The sequence below is a fragment of the Columba livia genome, chromosome 10, assembly GCF_036013475.1.
Source record: "Columba livia isolate bColLiv1 breed racing homer chromosome 10, bColLiv1.pat.W.v2, whole genome shotgun sequence".
NCBI classification, from domain to species: Eukaryota; Metazoa; Chordata; class Aves; order Columbiformes; family Columbidae; genus Columba; species Columba livia.
The window spans coordinates 17,617,022-17,638,542 of NC_088611.1; the positions used below are offsets into that span (position 1 = coordinate 17,617,022).

The following is a 21,521-nucleotide window of genomic DNA, read 5'->3' on the forward strand; positions in this document are numbered from 1 at the left end:
ATTCTGATAATTCATAGTAGATTAAATTCAGCAGCAGTAGAGGCTTAGCAAGAAATGTGGATGTTAGGAAGATTTAAGCTGGGAATTGGCCTTATTCTTATTTTACCAAAAGCCAGACATAGACTCATACATGTTTATGAGGAAAAAGCAAAAGTGACTGAATTTCAAAGAATGGGCTCTGTAGAAAATAGTTTGGGCATAACAGGGTCTATGGAAAATGCTGTCAAAAGTTAGAGGGCAATAACTGAAATTTTCATCAGCAACTTTCAACTTTACTTCCAAATGTCAGAAGCCAAAAACCATGGCTAAGAATACAAAGTACAGAATAGTTTTTGAAGCATGTCTAATCTTCCAATGTGAAACTGAGAATTTTGAAAGAGAGCAAATGTTTATTATCAGAATTTTTGTTACTCAACATCAAGCTTTTGACTTGATTAATGTTTTGAGGGATATATTTCTATTAATTATGCTTTGAGGTCCAATTCCATATCCTTTGGAAATAACCCAACCTCTTTGATTATTGGGGGCAACAGAATCTTCAGAGCAAAGCAGGAGACCCAGCAGCTCAGGGCTGCACTGTGCCACCCCCAGTGTAGTCCAGCCAGAAGGCATCAGGCTGGGGATCAAACTGCAGTGTTCTTCTGGATATGCTCCAAAGCAAGTGTGGCCCTGTGCTCATCACTGCCTTCCTTCATCCATCGCACATACTCACGCTCTGTGCTCCTCATGGCACGAGACTGTGCCTTGCAGAGCTGCTGCCACAAGCTGCTGTGTCCCACACAAACTGTGAAATCACAGAATGTCAGGGACTGGAAGGGACCTCGAAAGCTCATCCAGTGCAATCCCCCCATGGAGCAGGAACACCCAGATGAGGTTACACAGGAAGGTGTCCAGGCGGGTTTGAATGTCTGCAGAGAAGGAGACTCCACAACCCCCCTGGGCAGCCTGGTCCAGTGCTCTGTTACCCTTACTGAGAAGAAGTTTCTTCTCAAATTTAAGTGGAACCTTTTGTGTTCCAGTTTGAACCCATTGACCCTTGTCCTGTCATTGGTTGTCACCGAGAAGAGCCTGGCTCCATCCTCCTGACACTCACCCTTTAGATATCTGTAAACATTAATGAGGTCACCCCTCAGTCTCCTCCAAGCTCCAGAGCCCCAGCTCCCTCAGCCTTTCCTCATAAGGGAGATGCTCCACTCCCCAGATTTAGGGACCAGGACACGGACTCGCACAGAGCGGCCTGTGCTTCTGAGGGCTCAGGCATCCGCACAACAGAGAATTTCTTTTGGCAATTTAAAACTTCACATGGAAGAGTCCATCTTGGCATTTACTCTGAAATAAGGTGTCATCTTTGTGGGCCAAGAAGCCCCTTCTGTTTGGCAGAGCCCCGCAACCATTCCCATATTATCAATGGATGGTTCAGGGATTTTGTGAGAGGTTTCTGTGCAGAGGAATTGCAGGATGGTTTCCAGTGACAGGAGGGAAGGGCATCTGCAGGGCAGTGGGGCAAAACTGCCTGTCATTATTATTAGCAGGTGACTATTCCTATAGTCATGTGCTGTCAGAGTTAAATTACAGCCTGCTGAGTTCTTTAGCTATTCCTGTCCATAGACTACTCTTGAGAGGCAGCTGCTGTTGAAGAGATGATATAATTTTGATACCTGCTTAATTTGTGTACCTATATCCTGCCTGACAGAATGATTTCTCTGGCTTTATAAATGGATTCATGTTCCTCCCAATCGGCATTCACCCCTCTCGCTGCAAGAGCATCTGGCTGCCCAAAATCTTCAGAGAAACAGTTCATAGGGAGCACTTAATTGTGATCTCTCTCAAAAAGTTAGTCCTTATTCTTCCTCTGACAAATGAAGACATTGTTCCAACAATATTTTCCTTCTGCACTGACAGTGCTAAATATTTATAACCTGTGCTCCCTAGAAACATTCGTCTCCTCATGAATAAACACCAGGCTAACAACCAGCAGCTTCCAAGGAGGACACAGGGTACAGCTGACCTGCTCACACTCCTTCCCCATTTTAAATACCAGGTTCCCCATGACAGCCACTTAAAATCAACACTGATCCTCATGCCTGACCCGAGTTTTTTGTGTTTGCCAGAAAACACACTTAAATAAGCCCATCTTGGCAGTATGTAAAAAACAAGCTTAAGCCTTGCATTGTAAAATGTTACAACCCAAGCCACATATTGACAATGCAGAAATAAAATGAATGTGCTGTTGGTGAGCCTCAGTAAACACATCCCAATTCCTGTCAGCTCTATTTCACTGTGCAAGCAAGCGTTGGTGTGGTGTTCCTCTTTGCTCTCTTGGTCTTTGCAGGCTGACCTCCAACTATGAGGCTCTAATTTGAAGGGGAAGGTTTCCCCCATTAATCACTGGGGCCCGATCCAGTGGACAGCCCATTGCTGCCAGTGGAAAGGGCTGATGTTTGGTGAATGTGTGTTCATAACCTCCTCACTCTCAGCTTTCTGGGTGTTTTTTTCCCAAAGCACAAGCTGGTCTGGAAGCTGCTTGGCTTCCCAGGTGAGACAAAGCTGCTGAGCAACCCTGGCCACACACCTCCAGCTACACCAGAGCAAGCCTTCTGTCCCAAAGCAAAGCTTTTACTCTCTTCTGTATTTTTATTTCAAGTTTACAAGATGGAAAAAAGGAAGAAAACAAAGTTATAATAGCTGCTGATGTTATTTTCACCATTTAGCATTTTTATTCTTCTGCAGTTCAGGATCACCTCATGCATCAGGAAACAGATGCATCAGCTCCGCTCCTGTCCAAGCCCTCTGTGTCCCCAGGACTCCACCTACAGCAAGGCCATTTACAAAGACATCAAAATAATAATACAATTACATTTATAAGATTCCTTTGTTGTAAAGAGTATCAGAAATGCAGCCAATTTACAGCAGGAGAAGAGCTTTGTATTCTAATTACTGCAAAGTAGGTCTCAAGCAATAATCAAACTAAAAGGTTTTCTCTTCTGAGAGGTGAGTATTGAGCTGATGTGGAGAATTTTGTTACATTAAAGGACCAGCTAGACAATTGGCTAAAACTACAGCACTGGTCCCAGAAGGGGCAGTCCCACACTTCCTACTCATACGGCTATTCAGTATTTTTCCACATTTCAGGATGATTTTCCCTTTTGCTTATGCAGCTGTAGCTGTTGTTGTATTTACATCATCTCTTCTTTCTCCTTTCCTTCCCAAACCTCCAATTACTGTCTGCCCATCAGAAGCCTTCGCAAAGTTCCCAGCTTCTGTGTCTGCTGTTCATACAGCACTGCCCTCTTCTCTTTCGCAGGGCTTTTCAATCCTCAAAACCCAGGCCCCTCTGGAAGAACTGAGCAGCCTGCAGCAATATTTCCCTCAGCTTTAGCCCTCTTACTATCACACACCACTCCCATTTGAAAGTAGCCCATCAATATTTAACTTCCATCCTTACATCTGGTATGGAAAATGCACACTCCTGTCCCTTGTTTGCTCACTCCCCCTGAGCGCCTTTGGAAATTATTCCTATGATGCTGGCTAACAAGCACAAGCCTAAGTAAGGTAAACAAAGTTCTGCATAGCTTCTGCTAGAAAATAAGGCAAAAAATTCCCAGCCTTTCTGCACAAGCAACTACAGTTCCTCTGTGGGATTCCAGAGAAGCACATTTCTGCTGCTAAAGAAGTGTCTACACTATTTCTCTTATACATGAACTGCCCTATGTGTGAGCCAACCCCTCCTAAATATTTTCATGCAAGCTGCATTGCAACAAGTTAAGTAATCCACTGAATGGCATGAATAGGAACACGCTCCTCAAGTCCATAGAAGTGCACTCACACCAGCCCCAGGGCAGCAGCTCAGATTCTGTTACTTAAAAACTGAAAGCATTCAGCTATTGAGCCCCATTTCTCAGTACTTTCAGTACTGCTTTCCAGATGGAAAGGAAACTGAACGCTTCATGTTTAAACAATCACTTTATTTTGATCCCAAGAACACTTACTGAAGAAAAAAAAATACCTCTTTTCTGTGGACAGAAAACTTTACCAGAAATTGCCTACTTTGCCAAGATGCCATCTGCACAACATTGTTTGATTCTGTGTGAAGAGCAATCCAGAAGCATCATTCCTAACATCGTTTAGATCTGAGATAAATATGTTTATTTAGTTAGTTTCTTAAAGATTAGCTTTTAAATCCTGACTCTTCTCACCAGCCTCACAGAGTTTTTGTTTTATTTAAAGGTCTATCACCACCTGTCAGTGCAGCATCAAGAAAACGCTGAAATGTGCCATTAGTCCTGAGCTTGGATAGGACAGATGAGCTTTTTTAGTAGCTGTACTGTATTAATGCCTTGTTAGGGTTTCTTATATGTCTCCTGCTAATAGGAATAACCTCTGGAGCAATAGCAATTTATCCATACATCTAGCTCACACTGCTTGTCACAGTTAGTAGCAGCTGATAACACTCTTGGGCTGCTTTTCATCTTCTGTAGAAGCACTCTCATTCTAGAATACATTATTTTAACCTGTCAGAGTATAAACAGGACAATTACTTAGACCAATGTAGGCTCAAAGTGTTGATAACTAAAGTTAAATCCAGCATTGTCACTCTAATGTGTTCGTGTTAAACCCAGCACAATGAGGCTGCTTGCCTTCTCAAATGGAAACGTTTGTCAAACTCACTAATTCAAAATCGACCTAGTGCAGATCTCTTGATTTGTACCGCTTGCTGACAAGCCTGGGAATGGAAACAGTGGACTGATTATTGGGGCAAAGAGAGAAAATTATCAAGCAGGAAGAACCAAGCTGGCTTTTGTCCCTGAAGGGAGAATTCACCAGACCTCAGGAACAATGGCAGCAACCCACCCATTGCTCTCAGGTTTTGTAAGAATTGCACAAAATCCAGGCCTGCTCCTGCACTCCTGAACACTCAGGAACAATATTTGGTCACTGGGTATTTCTGAGTCCACAAAACCTGGTAGAGCTGCCTCTGCATCCTTCTCTAACTCATTTCCTACCGGCACATACAGCTGTGTTACAGCAATGTCGCTTTGCTCAACACACCTCCAGCAGTAAAACTGCAGTCCACGCACTGGATGCAGCTCACCTGCTCTTGCTGACCAATTTCTTCGAAAAGAAAGGGCAAAAGATGTCAACACCGTTTCCTCCCCCGCATCCCACCCTTCCTACAGCGCCTCTGTCTCGCTTGTCCCATGGGCACAACATTTCCTGCTAAGCCGAGTCAACAGCAATGCTGCTCTCTGCCTTTTCTGCTTTCATCTTCACGGACTGCCCCGGGGCTCTCCGGCAGATTTGACCTTATCTTTCTCCTCTGGCTCCCTCCTCTCCTTATTTAAACCTAACACAAACTCCCCTGCAGTTATTCTCCCTGAAGTCTCTGCTGATCAGACCTGGGGATTTGTCCTGCATCTTCAGCTTCCTTAAACATTCCACTGTTTTCATGCTATTGACTATGGTTTCCTTATACATAAATATTCTACCTCATCTATTTAGGCATTAGCCTCTGATCCAGCTCTGTTCACACTGTGTTGAGACCCTGTCACTTTGTCCTTACTGAGCTTGTAAAATGTCCTTACAGAAATGCAGATCCAAATGTCCTATATCTGCCTCATCACACCTGCTGAAAACAATCCCTGGGGTTGTGTGTTGTTCCCTTAGATACCAAAGCCCCAGGGAGGAACAAAGCAACACACTGTTACTGAACCTAAAAGGAATATGAATATTGTTTGAGCAAAAGTATGATGTCATGTATGTCTTTGTATCAAATCCTCACAAGACACTCCGTATTGGCTCAAATATTTATGCAAAAAATTCAGATGAAGCAAAGGGATGACTTTGACTCTCCAGGATGAACCACAGCAAAACAGTGAGATTGCTCACAATCTGGACCTGGGACCAAGCTGAGTTTTGCACTACTTTGTCAGGCTATGCCTAATCTGACATTAAAATTTCCTGAAATTGGGAAATGTAAATATCCCAGCTGGAAATAAATGGGCATCATTAATTAGATTTCTCTTTTACATAATCGCCATAATCACTTTTTTTCGTGTAACAGCTCTGTTTTGATCTCCCTGTGATTGTGAGCAGAAGTTTGCTTATAGTGATCTGATAACCAACATGAAGGCTTTGAATTGCTAAGCATCTCCAAACTTACTCCTGATTGTTTTCCTTAAAGTTTTTAAATGGCCATTAGATATCATTTTTCAAATGAAATTATATATTTATCATTTCCTTAAGTTTACAGCATTTGTAATTTTTTTCCATTACACTAAGCATACCCTTCAATCTAACACTAACATGGTAACACATCCTTTTAAAATAGTTTGGGCAAGTAATTATAACAATGAACACATGTGCAGCTACTTGCTTGCACCTCTGGATAAAGCCTTAACCCATGCTTTTCAGTAATATTGTTTAATGGGAAAACAGGAATTAAAATTAATAACAATAGGAATGCCATAGGAAACTAACTGGAGACAGGAGATCACAAATAACCACCCGTCAAGGTAGAAGGACTAGGGTTCAGATATTTTCAAGCACAAAAGAGAATGAAATGCTAGTTTGGTCCCATTCAATGTTAGTATTCTCAGTACCCCTTCACTGACAAGACTGTCAGAAAAGATACGTTTTAATAAACCATAGTCCATTTAAAGTCTCAGCTTTGTTAGATGTAGAGGCTAGAAACATAAATGTTTAAAATGCAATCAGAAAAGTTAGATGGGTTCATTGAATATTTCTCCTGCAAAAACCTGTGCCACAGAAAATGAGGAAATATGTAGGATTTTTACACATAGCACAGCCTTTCACTGCACAGTAAGGCAAACACTTGATACACACATTAATATAACCTTCCAGATTCTCTTTGCAGAGTTTCTCCTCTTTTCTTAATGTTATCATTGCATCATGTATCTTCCTTTTCTAATTTGTTCACACAGTTTCAAAGTCTTAATTAATTTCAAAGTCTTCATTCAACTTTCCCCTATGACTGGTTCTTTAAAAGACCAGAGTCCTTATTCATCACTCTGTTACCTTCTTAATCTCTACAGCTTGTTCTTTCCTACTATTTGCTTCTTCATTTTACAAAGGACTAAACCCAAAAGTATCAGTTTGACAAGGGAGAGAGTGTATTTTCCACTGTTGCATTCTTCCCACTCCTTCGGGTACCTCTAAGGGTCTCTGAGATCTCTCTGGAATCACAGAGAGCAATTGGCAAACAAAGGAGCTAATCCCATCCAACCTTTTCAGCCCTGGTATCTTCCTGAACTGCAGGCTCTGGACCCACTGAGAGAAATAAATAACCTGTGTACCTGTCAAAAAACTCACCAATGTACCATCACTACCACTGTATTGGATAACTAAAAGAACCCAGTTAATTCAATTTAATTTATGCTTCTGTCATTTTAGCAGAGAATTTTAAAGTGTTGTTTTCTTCTTCATTTTTTGCTTTTTATTTTTTACAATAAAAAGAGAGGTATATATTTATTTTAAAACATTGCTGTCTAAGATCCAATAGAGACCTAAGCACAACGCTATATTGAATATGATGCCGAAGGCCACAAATCTTGCAGTCTTACTTGGGTATATCACATCCAGTGTAATGAAGAACACATGGCTGATAATTGCAATAAAACCTTGAACAAGCAATCTCGCTGCGGCGTAATGGGGGAGTGAAAGCAGTTATAAACAGGGGGGAATGCCAATAAATATAAAATGTAAAAGAGAGACAGTTGGCAGCAATACACTAGAAGTCAGGAATGACACAAAATTAATAAGGGAAGCAAAAGGACAACTGAAGAAATCAATGGTCAATAAAACTAAGGACAATAAAATGAAGTTTATAAAGTGTGTTGTAACGAAGAGTATCTAACCAACAGCTACTGGTATATTACCACTATGGAAATTATAACATTGTCAATAATACTGCAAGACAGACAACTATGTTCAATAAACACTTCTGTGCTTCAGCTAATGCCAGTGAAGTAGCCTTATGACCAATCAATGCTGATTAAATGCTTCATTTTCCAGTAATAATTAATTGATAAGGATGTTAAACACCATCTCTTACAATCAGAATCTTTAACCAGCAATTCAAACAGTTAATATCCAGGAGTTTAAAGGCTCTGGCTAAAGACTTATTTTGGTCTTTTTCAGTCAGTCTTGACCATTCACAAAATTCCAGGCTTCAATAAAGTTACTCTTGTCACAATATTTAAAATATTTAAGCAAAATGAATGAATGGATTATGGGCCGATTATGGGTTTCAAAGCAAGAAACCCAACTGTCCAAAACAAAACAAAAACCACACACACACACACACAAAAAACAAACAAAAACACCCCAATGAACCAACCAACCAAAAAAAAACCAACACCAACAAGAAAACACCCACAAAGAGCAACCATCACCCACAAAACCTGCCCAGATGATCTAGGATTTAACTGATAAAGAATTAAAAGGAAGTATTTCAAACAAACTAAGCAATGGCAATAAACGTTAATTAAAGGAAAACAGACACTTTTGCTTTGTGTTGTGTAAGATTACAAAGTTTTAATAAGGGTAATGGCCCTACGTAAACAAGAATTCTCCTACCCATTTCAGCATGGCCTCCCACAGTATTTTGGCAAAGAAAACAGAGCAATCCAAATCTACTGAAACAGACATTAAACACGTGTCACAGTGATGCAACCACCCACTGGAGAAACTCTTGGACCAACCCTGTCCTACCTGGAGAGGTCACACCCTCCCATCTCCCTCTACTCTTTCTCGCCATCCTTGTACCCAGCTGTGCTCTTTCCAGGCAGCAGAAGCTGTGGATCCCGTTGAAGGAAATAATTTGAAAGTCAGTGCAGAACAGTTAAAAAACAGCAGGGCCAAGAAAACATTCTGTGAATGGCACTGAATTTATGGACAGGGGCACTGGCAAAATAAGAACAGAGGCTTTGCTCTAGGACTTTGTGGATCAATGTGCAAATTGTTATTCTCATTGTTCAGTAGAACAATTACTAAAATCCATTTGCCGGTAAATGTGCCTTGTCTTGTAAATCATTGGGTCATTAACCTTAACAATGTCAGTGTGTTGTCACTATCCAATTCAATTAAATTACTGACCAAGGTAATACCTAAAAGCACATTTCAGACAAAGGGATCTACTATTATATTATTATTATCTATGACGACACTTAGCAATATCTTAATTTTGTACCTGGAAATAGAAATATATCCTAAAACTCAAGGTAATATATTCTAAAAGCCAGGGGTAGAGACACACAAACAGGCTGAATGGGAGAAATGGGAATGAAATGAAAAGGTTAGAAAAAGAAGAGGGAAGAGAGAGAATTGCAAATGCTACCAATCACCTCCAAGGGGTCATGTGTGTGGTGTTATGTGCCACATTTCAATGTTCCTTGAGGTCAGAAGACAGGGATGCAGGATTTTCTCCTGCACATTAGTTATTAAATCTGGCAACCTGCCTTAGCAAATGTCCAGTGGTGCTTTTGTTAGGAAGGGGCAGTCTCTCCACATGCCAGAGTAAGGAACACAGAAGCGCATGGAAAAGGTGAAGAAAACCCCTGATGACCTGCCCAGGCACAGGCCCGGCCGTCTGTTTGCTGGGAGTGGAAAGAGCAGCCCCTGATTTCCAGTTTCATTGAATAAACAGCTGCATGTGTGACACACGAGGGCTGGAAAGCCACTCTCATCACACCAAGGAGTCTCATTTAGATGCCTTTCTGCTGCGTGCTTCCACTAATACATTCTCACGTTTCGGGCAGATTCTCACCCCGCACTTCAGGGCAGGAAAATCTTCCCGAGTTTTTTTGCTCCCTTTGTTTTCCTCTGGTTTCCTCCTTTAGTCCTAAAAAACCACAGGCTTTATGACACAAAAGCACCAACAGGCGGGCTCAGTGAGGCAGCTTATTACTATCATTTATATGACCCAAATGTCCATGGCCCAAAACTTCACCATCGTAGCTGCTGTAGAAAGCACAAGAAGGCAGGATGGCCCCTGGACCCCAGAGGGTTGTGGAAGGTGGCTGGAAAGTATGTGGAAGCCACAAGGCCACGTTTCTTGGTACCTCAGGCAGTGAGGAGCCCAGCCACTGACATACTTTATGTAGACTGGATGGCAAATGAAATTCTGGTCACTGGTCCAGCCATTGTATTGCAATGAAGAACTCAGTACCGTTAAACCTCAACAATTCTGTAGCGTGTCCTTGCTGGACACTCGTTGGGGTAGGTCTGCCAAGGTGGAATGCTTTACTTTGAATGCGTAATTTCTAGATGTCACGAATGATGGAGGGATTCCTCAGGGATGTCCTTGTGAAGCAATAACACGGCACCACGTTAGACCCAACAAGCTCAGTCAGGAACAGTGGTCACTGTCTTTACAAGAACAATTGAATCTGAGGCACGTATGAAAACTGTGCTCGTGTCTTAGCAAGTTTTGAGCTAGGCCATTGTTTGTCCTTGTTTTGGAAGAACACACAGTTGCAGTTTGAATCAAGAGCTTTACAAACCCTGTATGCATAGGGAGCCCTTGGTCCTACACAGAATGGCAGATAATGCCATGTGCGTTATACAATTTGCTGTAAAATATGAATTTCAGCTCTCAAAGGTAGAGGGAGGAAAACAGAGTGAAAGAAAAATTAACTTCCCAACTTATATAACTGAAAATCTCGAGCAAATAAATGCATTCAACTTTCAGTACAAGTTTTATCTTGAACGGAAAAATGAAAATTACTCTGGCAAATATTTTCTAAAAAGGTATTTGGCCTACAAATGAAGAAAATAGAACTGGATATGAACTAAACTAAATAACCTGCAAAACTTCTATTTTTATGGGAGAAACAACAACGGGAATGGGCTTTAAGCATAACAGCACACACAAAAGGTAGAGTGCTGCTTTGTTAATGAAATTGCACTATGGATCATGAGCCGAATGGATGCAATTTTACGTGAACTGCACACACAAAAAATTCCCTCAATAAACATATGGAACATGAGGCTTCTTTTCTCCTTACTTTAACTAGGCAGCAGGGAAACATTACGATCAAAGAGCAGATATCAGCATTAGAAGACTTATAGCGTTGCTTAAAAGGGAGTTCAAAATAAAATAGAAGGCAAACAAAATAATTGTTTGCGTGACATAAGTCATTGCTGTTTTCCTTATAGGTTTTCCCTTCTTTCAGGAAGTGCTAACCTGGGCACATACATACATTTTTTTAAATTATATTTTTCTTTTAACTGCAGAAGTATCTTCTGGATGTATCAAAAGACCAATATATCCTATAGAGTCTACTAGAGGTCCTTGAGGAAGAAAATACATTTATAACAAACAAGCGTAGTATCTGGAAAAAGAGACACAAAACAAGGCTTACACAATGCCCTGTGCTTTCACTGTTTTTTTCAGGTAGCAGGTAATTAGCTAGACATTAATATTGGACTTGTATTACTTTCCTTTCTTCAGAAGCTGAATTTGGCAGCACACATAAGAGCTTTGCAGAAAGCTCCTTTTTATAAACTAGTAGAGTGAAATCCACATCCCATCTGCAGTTAACTATCCTCTCATCAGATCATCTTTTAGTAGTCCCAGCTTGCAACCCTGCTGGCAGCGACTATTTGTTTTTAAGAAAGCATCTCTTTTTAAAACTTACCTGACACTAAGATGCTCATTATGCTGGAAATCATGGGAAACAAGGACAGCAGTTCTGGACCTAGAAAACCGGCCGTCACTGCTCTCCTGTTCCCCAGTGCCAGGGCCCACAGGGATGATTTCAGCGTGATCCTTGAAACGGTTGTCTTCATCCCTCAAGCCTTGCAAGGAAGGATTTCAACAACACCCTAAAGCTTGCTAAGAGGCAATAACTCATTCAAAGACAAGTGCAGCGGCTTCCAGAGACACATTTTCTTCACAAAAGTTACATGGATACTCCAAGTGCTTTATTGCTGTTTGAAGAAAAACCCTCTCTTTTAGCTGCTGCAGTTTCCAAACCCTCCTTCTAGAATTCTCTGGGCGATCGGTATTTTACTGGCAAAACTCTTTGCCCTTTCCTAGCTTTGAGACGCGTTTTCCAATTATAGAATCTCAAAGGTCTGCCTGGAATGGCTTTGCATTTTTTTCATTCTAGTCTAATTGCAAATTTGTTAAAATCTGCAAGACTTCCCAGTAGGGAATGTGAAGGTTGGTACAGGTATATAAAATACCAGTGCCTACAACCTGATGATCTAGACAGGCTATTTAATGTAACAACTGTGTGGCCCTGAAGAGCAAAACTTGTAGTTTATGATGCATGTTTTCAAAACCTGTTAATTATTTAGAAGGAGGCTATTCTGGCTTGCTAAATGCTAATGACCAAGGCCAAGCAACTGGAAGTTTTAGATTATTGTTGAATTCTCCACGCTGTCAGTAGCACTGACATGCATGTACCACATAGTGTGACTGTGAATACCAACACCCAGAATCTGCCTTGCTTATTCATTGTGCATTAATTGCAACAGACCACACACACCTCACATACTTCATCATCCTGATAAGTTCTTATCGCATGAATCATCTTATGGATTAGCTTTCAGTGCTTGTTCTGATCTTTGATTCCCACAGAGGCACAGCCACACTGCCCCTCACTCACCAGCAGAATCCACATCAGATTCCTCATCTGCCCGTGTACTTGCAGTTTCCAACAGTCCGGGGTTTGCAGAGCAATCAATGACTGCAGTGATGCTGAAATGACTTCATTATGTCGCAAATGACCCTGAGACATGGTGGCCAAACCCTTAGCAAAATGGCATTCTCCAAAAAGTTCCAGACCAGCAAGGCTTTCTGCTGATCCATACTCCCGCTTTGGGAGTACGTAGCACCTAGAGGGGAGCTTCTAAAAACTTTCAGAAAAAGCTCATACTTTACTAACCTGCAGCGAGGCAAGTTGCTAAATTTTTAATAATGGATATCCAGAAAACCACTCCGAAAACAATACAGGAAATCCCAACACAACCTGCAAACATCAATACCTGGGTAAGTTTACTTGTTACTGTGAGGAAAGTCTTGAGCTTACTGAAATTGAATTATCTTAGCTGAACCACAATTTCGTTGTGTTTCTGCAGGGCTTCCCTTCCCAGAAAGGCTGCGTGTGCTTGGCCAGGACTTTTTTTACCACAAAAAGGTGAGTGGCGAATACTCCAAACCCCTATATAAGCTATAGGCACAGTGTGAGTGAAAAATTATTCAAATTGAATAAAGATATTGCACAAAAGACATCATATAAGCACACATGAGCGATTAGGAATGTTGCTCCATTTCATAAATATATTGTAATTAAACAAACGTCAGCAGTTCAGTCTTAACGCAGATATGACCTGACAGTACTTCAGAATCTCAGCTGCACAGTTCAAGGCAATTCTGGGACCCTGTTATTGTTTGCAATGTGATTTTTTTCCTTATGCATTTTACTCTAACAGCCTCTTAGCAAAATTGTACTCATCTTTAATAAACATCAGCTCTAATTAGGCATGGGTGTCTCATTACAAAGCCTTGCTCTTCAGCATGGTGAACACGGTAATGTAATCCTGTTGACCACCTCCCAGCCTTATAAACTCAGAAAAGCTCTGTGTTTCTGTAGATACTGAAATCAAGGTTAAAACCTTCACTGCCAGCTGGCTCTCAGGGCAGCTCTGTCCCCAGGGAATAGCTGTCTTTGTTAAACTGCTTTAAATTCTTCAGCTCCTTGGAGCTGCAGATCACAGAAACTCTGATGAAAAGCCACATTCCAGTTCTACCAGACATCAAGTGAGAGAGGACCAGGACAGTTTTCCACAATCTGACAGAGGAGGGCAAGGCTCTGTGTGACTGTTAATGCCAAACTACACATGTGTCCACCAACAGAACAACCGAGGACCACAGTCAAACGCCATTCCCAGTGGTTGGCACCAACCAGCCAGATGTGTATATTTACAGCTGCCTAAGAAATTCAGATTCTGAAAAGTATATGGGAAGAACAGGGGAAACCCAGAAAGCTCCACTCACATGCTGAGCTCTTCAGGCAGGACCTTCTCCTCTTCCTCTCTCCCATTCACAGTCAGACCCACAAGTCCCCACGCACAACTGGAGACAGCAAAACAAAAAAGAACAGACTATCAGCTCCACTCCCCGTGTTAATTGGTTGCTAATTACAGGGCAACACAAGTGATATCTAGATATGTCTGACACAAAAGCCCATGCCCAAAGCCCTGTGTTTCCTTTATATCACGAGTATTTTGATATCTTTAACAAGAATAAGACATCCAGCAGAGAAAGGAGTTAGTATATAACAGCATCAATTTCTGTCCCAGTAACAAGAGAGTTATATCATTCCAAGTACCTGGCAGCATTTTTTTCTCCAAGCAATAGCTCAATATAACCATTACAGAGGCTGGATATACAGGTAGCAGCATATCTCTGTGTGCTGCTGTAAGGTGCCCATCATATTTGTCTCCTCCTGTGCTCATTCTTGTGCTGATAAAAGAGCAGTTAGTGGCTCTTTGTTAGATAAATGTCAGCAGAGGCAAACAGAGTGGAAATTTGGTGGTCAGGTGTAGGTGGCATAACACTGCTAAGAAAGATTAGGTAGCTGATAGGGAATGGTATTTACCAGCTGCAAAAGGTGTCAGGTGTTGCAGAGGCATTGTTCTCTCAAAAATGGCTTGAAATAGGTTCCTTTTGTTTCCCCTAGGCTTTTCAGCTGCCTGGAAAGGAACCCACTGATCTCCACAAGACAAAGAAGATCCTTGAAATACTTTAAAGCTTGGCTGAACCCTCAGAACTTCTTCCATAGTATTGCTGCACCATGCCTTTGTGCTGAGATCAAAATCACAGAAATACAGCCTTCTTATAAGAAGTGAAATCAGCCATCACCGACTCAAGCATCTTACCAAACTCCTCAGTTTCTCTAAAGGAGATTTATCAAGTGTTTGTAATTACAAGTTGCCCATGCTGCAAATCACTCCAGAGGACGGTCACAAGTCTCCAATGAATTGCAAGAAACCTCAAGCGCTTTCTGTGCAGGCCTTCAGGCAGGATAAATCACGCTTGTTCTCTCCGGTCGGTGGAGCTGCGCTGATTTACATCACGGGGAGATCTGCTCCCTTGTGTGCCACAAGTTTAAAGGGGGAAATAGATTGTGTCTTTCTTGTTCTTTATCCCCATCTCAACTCTGCAGTTAAAAATACATTCCTTGATTATGTCTAGTTGACTTTTGAGTCTGTCTGGGATTATTTGGTGATGCTCTGTCCTCTGACATGGGTATGGAATGACTGCAGACCCAGCTGCGGTACTGCTGCACTGTGGGAGTAGGTAAGAAGCTGCTGAGTGCTTCTATGTATTGTGGTTTTGCTAAGAACTTGTTTTTCAGTATAGTGGGATGTGTCCTCACCTGTCTGGGGTTCAGGCCCACAGCCCAGTTCTTTGGAAGCAGTCAAGCAGTGCTTATACCAGCCCAGAAAACATTTTGCAGCACTGCAATGACAGGACCCGTGCAAAAACCAGGCTCTGTGGCTGAGGCGATAACCAATTCACAGCCAGGATAGACTGGTGGGGCAGTGCATTCTGATCAATGGGTCGCATTTCTTCTTTACATGACATTTAATTCCTTGCTACGGCTTGTGACTGCCTAAAATCCAATATAGGAAGAATGCATTCGCATAAACGTGAACGCTCGAATAAGTACCTCAATAACACCAGGCACTAACTCCTCACCATGAGGATAGCTGGTAACTAATTAAAAGCCTGAATGAACAGACGAGCCAGAAACCATCCTCACGCTTTGTTGAACAGGCTCAGGCTGTGTAAGGGAAGCTTTTGATCCCAAGTGCTCCAGTACTAGACAGAGACAGTTCATCTCCAGAGAAGGCGAGCACACGGCACTCAGATCCAGTCCCTCATTTTGCCCACAACCTCACAGCTCCTCTGATGACACCCTAGGGATGCCAAAGAGCTTTTCCCAGCCTTCAAATGGAAAATTTGGGGACGGGGGGTTACTGGAGCCAGCACTCTGCTTTGCTGAGCAGTGATCCAGAGCAGTTCTTTAGGCGTTAGTGGCACTGGGAGGAAGTCAAAGCATCTCTTCAGTTTTAAGAATCTGCAGCACCGAGAAAAACAAGGTTCCTGTTTGGATGCAGCATGATGTGAAAACTCTGCCTGAGCTGCCACTGACAGAGCTGAAGGTCTGGCCCTACAACAAGCCCCAACTCCATGATCAACATATTTTTGCTGCTCTTTGTCACTGTATTTAGTTCAGTGTTTCTTAAAGATCACTGAAGTGTGACTCTTACATTCAAATGTCTGGTTTGGCAGGCAGAGGACAGAGCACTGATTTTGGTATATGCCATATGAGCTTGTGCTTAGATGCTGCATGGCAGAAACCTGACCTGGTGCAGCTTCATCACTTATTATAATTAGCAATCTGTGGCTTGTCTACACATGCCAAGAATCACACTTCACGGCACAATGCAAACCTAACCTATCTTAGAGTCCACACAGGGAGTTTGTACCAATTTTAATTAAATCAGTCTCCAGAACAATTTGACTACATTTCTTGTGTAGGCATGCCCCAGAAGCAAATGGATTATAAATCTGCTCACTCTCATTTATTATCAGTTTCACATTAACAATTGTTCTTTTTTAAGCCTTAACTTCTGGAATCATGTTATTGCCCATGTTGTTATTGCATCATGTTATTTCTTTTAATCCTGTGTTTCAAAGAATGGGATGAAAAGACATCCTTGTGTCCCACAGCTACCCAAAAATTTGCATGCAAACTGTCCAACATGCATTATTTTTCCTTCTAAACACTAAGTATTTATATGCCCGGCCCATGACAAGCAGGAGCTGTACCCAGGATCTTTGAACCCATGAGTAAACAGCACGAAACTAGAATAAAAGGGACTTCAGGGACACTTAACTGAGACAGCTGCATTACTGGGCTTTCAGCTCTAGGATCTTCCAAATCCCTGCAAAGATCCAGGAACCCCAAGAAGTAGTCCTGATCTTGGCTGTACTGGATTGTCCCTTGGTGGTACCTCTCTCTCCAGTATCTATAATACTTGACAAGGCCAGGAGTGCTCTGTTAAAGGCTCACTATCAGGCAGGACAAATTCAGTGACTCTGCACTGCTGTCCCCTCCAAAGTGAGCAGTGATACCAAGGCAGGGACTGCAGTGCCCACACACCCAGCATCCCTCACATGGAGGATGAAGTGCCTCCCTGTTAAATATAATGAACAAAAGCTATTCTGGAAACATCTGTGTTGCAGTCACAGCTGCAAGCACAGTTTCTCTGTGGCCCAGGGCACACCAGGACTAAGCCTGTAAAAGGGCTCCTGCAATTCCTCGTCCTGCCCACCAGCCCAGCTCTTGCCCCCATGGCACAAACCCTTGCACTGAACGGAGGAAGAGCATCCTGCCAGACATCTGTGAATGATCTGCCGCCCCCCTCTGAAACTGCCAGCACAAAGGAGTTAACAAAATCTGTTTGAGCTGAGAGTATTTATACTTCAGTGATTCCATTAATAGGTATTAAATAACACTCCTTTAAGCTACAATGCTGCAGAATAGGGTTTCAGCCTCATCTTTATGGATGCCTTGTCATAATTTCTAGAATTATAAAGCTTCTTGCCATGCACCTACACACATCCACAAAGTTACAAAATAGTCAAAGATTATTTTTTCTGCCCAGAACTAGCAAAAATTACTTTTCATTAATTAGGATCAGATGAAATGAAACTAAATAAATTCTTCTCCCTAAAGTTTGAGATGCACACAGAGGGAGAAACCAATCCTTCTCAACCTGAGCTCAGCTCAGGAGCTGTAAAGTAAAACCTCAGGTCTGGGTACATTGTTTCCAGAAGGAATTGCCACAACAAATAAGCACTAGCTACTTAGCACCTTTCTGCTACCTGTCCCCCTCCGCACACACAAACGTTCTTTTATGCACACTAAGCTTCCAAAACTCCGGCTGGCTGGACACTTTTCAGTGAGAGAATCAGAATGTCCTTGGCAAATCCAAAACTGCAAGATGCTCTAATCAAGATTCTCTAATCTTACATATTTCCTTTAACCGGCAAGGTTAAAGCTCCAGGATGGACCCACTGCTGCCTTGTCAGATGTTAGATGATTCTCCCCTCTTTATATCATGCCCTTATTCCCAAAATCTCAACCACAGTCTAGTCTGTATGTTTTTTCTTCTACATTGCACATCACAAAACCTCATGAGGCATCACCTCTGAAAGGACCATCCAAGAGATGCTGTATCCAGCATTCCTTCAGGAAAGTCCAAATTTACCCAGAGCAATGATGAGGAGGCAAAGTACTACCCTTGGCAAAAAATGTTGGGGAGTGATGAGAGGTACCGGGTGTGGGAGATGTAATTGTACCTGAGAAGGAGAGAAGTAAATGGTTGTCACTGTAATAATGCAAAATTCACATTGTTTACAGACTTTGGGATTTGCACTGACCCAGAGTCTGAGCTCAGATCTCACATACATCACTTCTAGTGTTCACATATGTGAATGCATCCATAGCAGAGCGGGAGGATCGAGAAAAACCTTGAGTGTGATGCCACTCATGCTGAAATCAATGGATGTTTTGGTTAAAACCTCTCTGAGAATCCCTGAGCACAATAAGATGCCACTTGCATCCCCAGCAACCGCACGCTCCAGGACACAGCAAGCCCTGCTGAGCACCTGTCCTCACACCCATTTATCTCTAGCTGACATTGGAAGGAGGCTTTTAATACTGTTAAAGCCTATTCTGCCCAGCCAAAAAGCATCCAATGCAGTTCTCAGAGCCTTCTGCGTGATAAACGGGAAACCTGAAAAAACACGGGGGAGGCACGTTGAAGCCAAATAAAATGAGATGACATCCTCTGCTCTGCAGAGGCCAAGACAGATTTCTGACTGAACTGTAGCAGCAAACCAGTGTGATAAAAGAGCTAAAGCAAGAGGTTATGATATGCTTGAATCACTTCAGAGAAAGCAAGTGCTGTGTGTAACTAGGGAGATAAATAATCAAGCAGACAAAGTAGCACTGCCCCCCTCACTCGTTTAAATCAAAGCAGCTCCTTTTGCCACCGCTCCACCCACTTGGAACCAGCGTCAGGGAAGTTTAAAAGTTGTCCTTGGGAGGAACAAATAGAGAAGTGCAATTCTGGAACTGAGATATAAACTCAGAGGTAACAGCGATGCCTCTGCAGCTGTGCTGACAGGCATCCCGCAGGGCTGCTCCCCTGGATGCAGCTGCCAGTGCTTGAAAACTGCCCTGACAAGGAGCTTGGTTTCAGAGAGAAGAGGAGCTGGACTGCCATACCCTCAGGATATGTCATGGCCAGCACATACAAGCCAAAATACAGAAGCAAACTGCATTTGGGGTGCTTGGCACAAGTCCTTTTCCCGAGAACCCAATGGCAGGATGTCTGATTAGTTGGCAGTATCTGGCCCCTGACCAACTGATGCTGCTATTCAGCAACTTGGATTTGACCCTCAGCAGGATTTACATTCTGCCTGAAGAGCCATGCATGGAAATCAGAAGGCCATGTGCGTATGTCCAAGGTCAGGTTTTCCTGTAAGTAATACCCTCCACCTCAAAAGCAACTGCATGTTCCTGACAATTATTTGAGAAGGTAATTGAACTCAGCTGTTTCAAATGTGATTTCCATACAATGTGCACTGTACTTTGATACAAAGTTGAAAAAAGGAATAAATAATCCTGCTTTAACCTTGACTTGACATGGCACTTACTATGCAAACACCCTGCCTGCAGATTGCAGAGCCCAAGGAAGAAAGAATGTCACATTCCAGCATGGGGGAAGAGCTACTATTTGATATTTCTGCCCTTTAGCTCCCAGTGCCAAAAAGCCACCTAAAAGCTCATAAAATAGGTAAAAACTTGACAAGAAAAATCTGCTTTGGCCTCCCACTGCATTCAGAAAAGAGGAAACTGAAAACTGCATTTCTCACAAGGAGCAGCTGCCTAATGGTAGAAGGAGGATCTTCAATTCTCTTGCATTATCTTGGTGGATGAAGCCATTGTATTTGCTGCACATCAGAATAAGGGTTTTTTTTTTACCTCTCTGTAGATAAAAAGCAAGTTTCTAAAATGCATCAAGCATGGCTGAGGAGGAACAACTGTGAGAGAGAGATCTTCAAAGGCTGCAGCAAGATCACAGCGATAATATTAAGGATCAGGAAAGAAGTTTCCATGCAGACAGGACTCCAGTGAGCAACCTGCCTGTACGACTCTCACCAACACAGGGTCACAAGCTTCAATAAGTTCAGTCTTGCAGCGCATCTATGAGTTAGAGAAGTGACGCTACTCTCCAGCTGGGAGCAAAGGCAGAGAGAGCCCCAAGAAGCCTGTGGTGGGGTCAGAAAGCTGAACCCAGCTCTAAACTAGCTCAGCTATCTGAGCATCCTAGAGTGAGTCTGGTAAGAGTAGAAAGAGAGAAAAGAACACAAAGAGATGCATACACATGTACCCACCCACTTGGACCAAGGGATAATTTCACATATAAATTACAGTGCAAAAACATATGTGTCTTTGCATGCAAAAAGTGAAGCCGTGCCTGAGAAGTTCTAACTTTTGGGGTGCCGGGAGTAACTCTGAGCTTCCCTTCTATGAAATATAAGGATGTTCCAGAAAGCACAAGATTTTGGAAGAAACAGGCAAAGAAACGTAACTAAAAGCATGACAAAAAAAAGCAACATTACTACTCCAAAAGTGTCTTGAGAAGATCATTGGGGGCACAGCTTGCCCAGCAATACCAAAGGAAAACATATATGCCGTGACTGCACAAAATGAGGTAAAGAACCAGCCAGGAAAGTACTGACAGAGGCAGTGATGGGACAGTAACTCACAGATATTTGCATGAAGCTGTATTTAAACATCTCGCTGGCTTTGATCTGTTACTCTTGCAAAGAAGCCGTTCTTAAGAGTCTTTCTGATCTAATCCCTGTAAGCTGCTCTGTTTACCCTGCTGACGTCTCTGTACAAAAATGCAACAAATACAGTCAGGCATATTTGGGTGCAGGTGTGCCCATCCACGCACAAGCATATGCACAGGGTACATGAAATAAAAGATTGCGTGTGCTTTTTATCTTTGCAACCAGACCATTAACACACAGGACAGAAACCATATATCTTTTTCATCTTCCACTGTGCCCGTGTCCAGAATTAAATACGGGTCATGGCGAGTGAGAAAGGCAAACTCCTCCTCTGTGTATGTAACGATCCGCTCAGAATACACCATGGGATTCACTGATTCTCTACATATGCTTCCTCTCAGCATGCAGGTGTAAGATTTAAAAATCCATATTTTTCTCCAATAAACTTAAAAACAGCTATAATAACAAGTACCAAAAGCACCATCTGTGCTTCACATATAGTGATGATGTTTTTTTTCAGAGCTGATGCTGTTTCTTGCTATAGCTTGATCCTATTTTGTCAACTGCATCACAAAAAGTGCAAAGAACCCCTGTGGATCCAAATGTCTCTGAA

The 21,521-nt window shown here is 42.3% G+C and overlaps 1 long non-coding RNA gene across 1 annotated transcript in view; it reads right to left on the bottom strand.

The window, feature by feature from the left end:
- Positions 1–21,521, bottom strand: part of LOC110362652 (uncharacterized) — a 259,684-nt gene that overhangs the window by 170,873 nt on the left and 67,290 nt on the right. Inside the window, exon 3 of the long non-coding RNA XR_010475128.1 lies at positions 14,024–14,101. This is a non-coding gene — a long non-coding RNA (uncharacterized LOC110362652). The remainder of the gene's footprint in view (positions 1–14,023; positions 14,102–21,521) is intronic.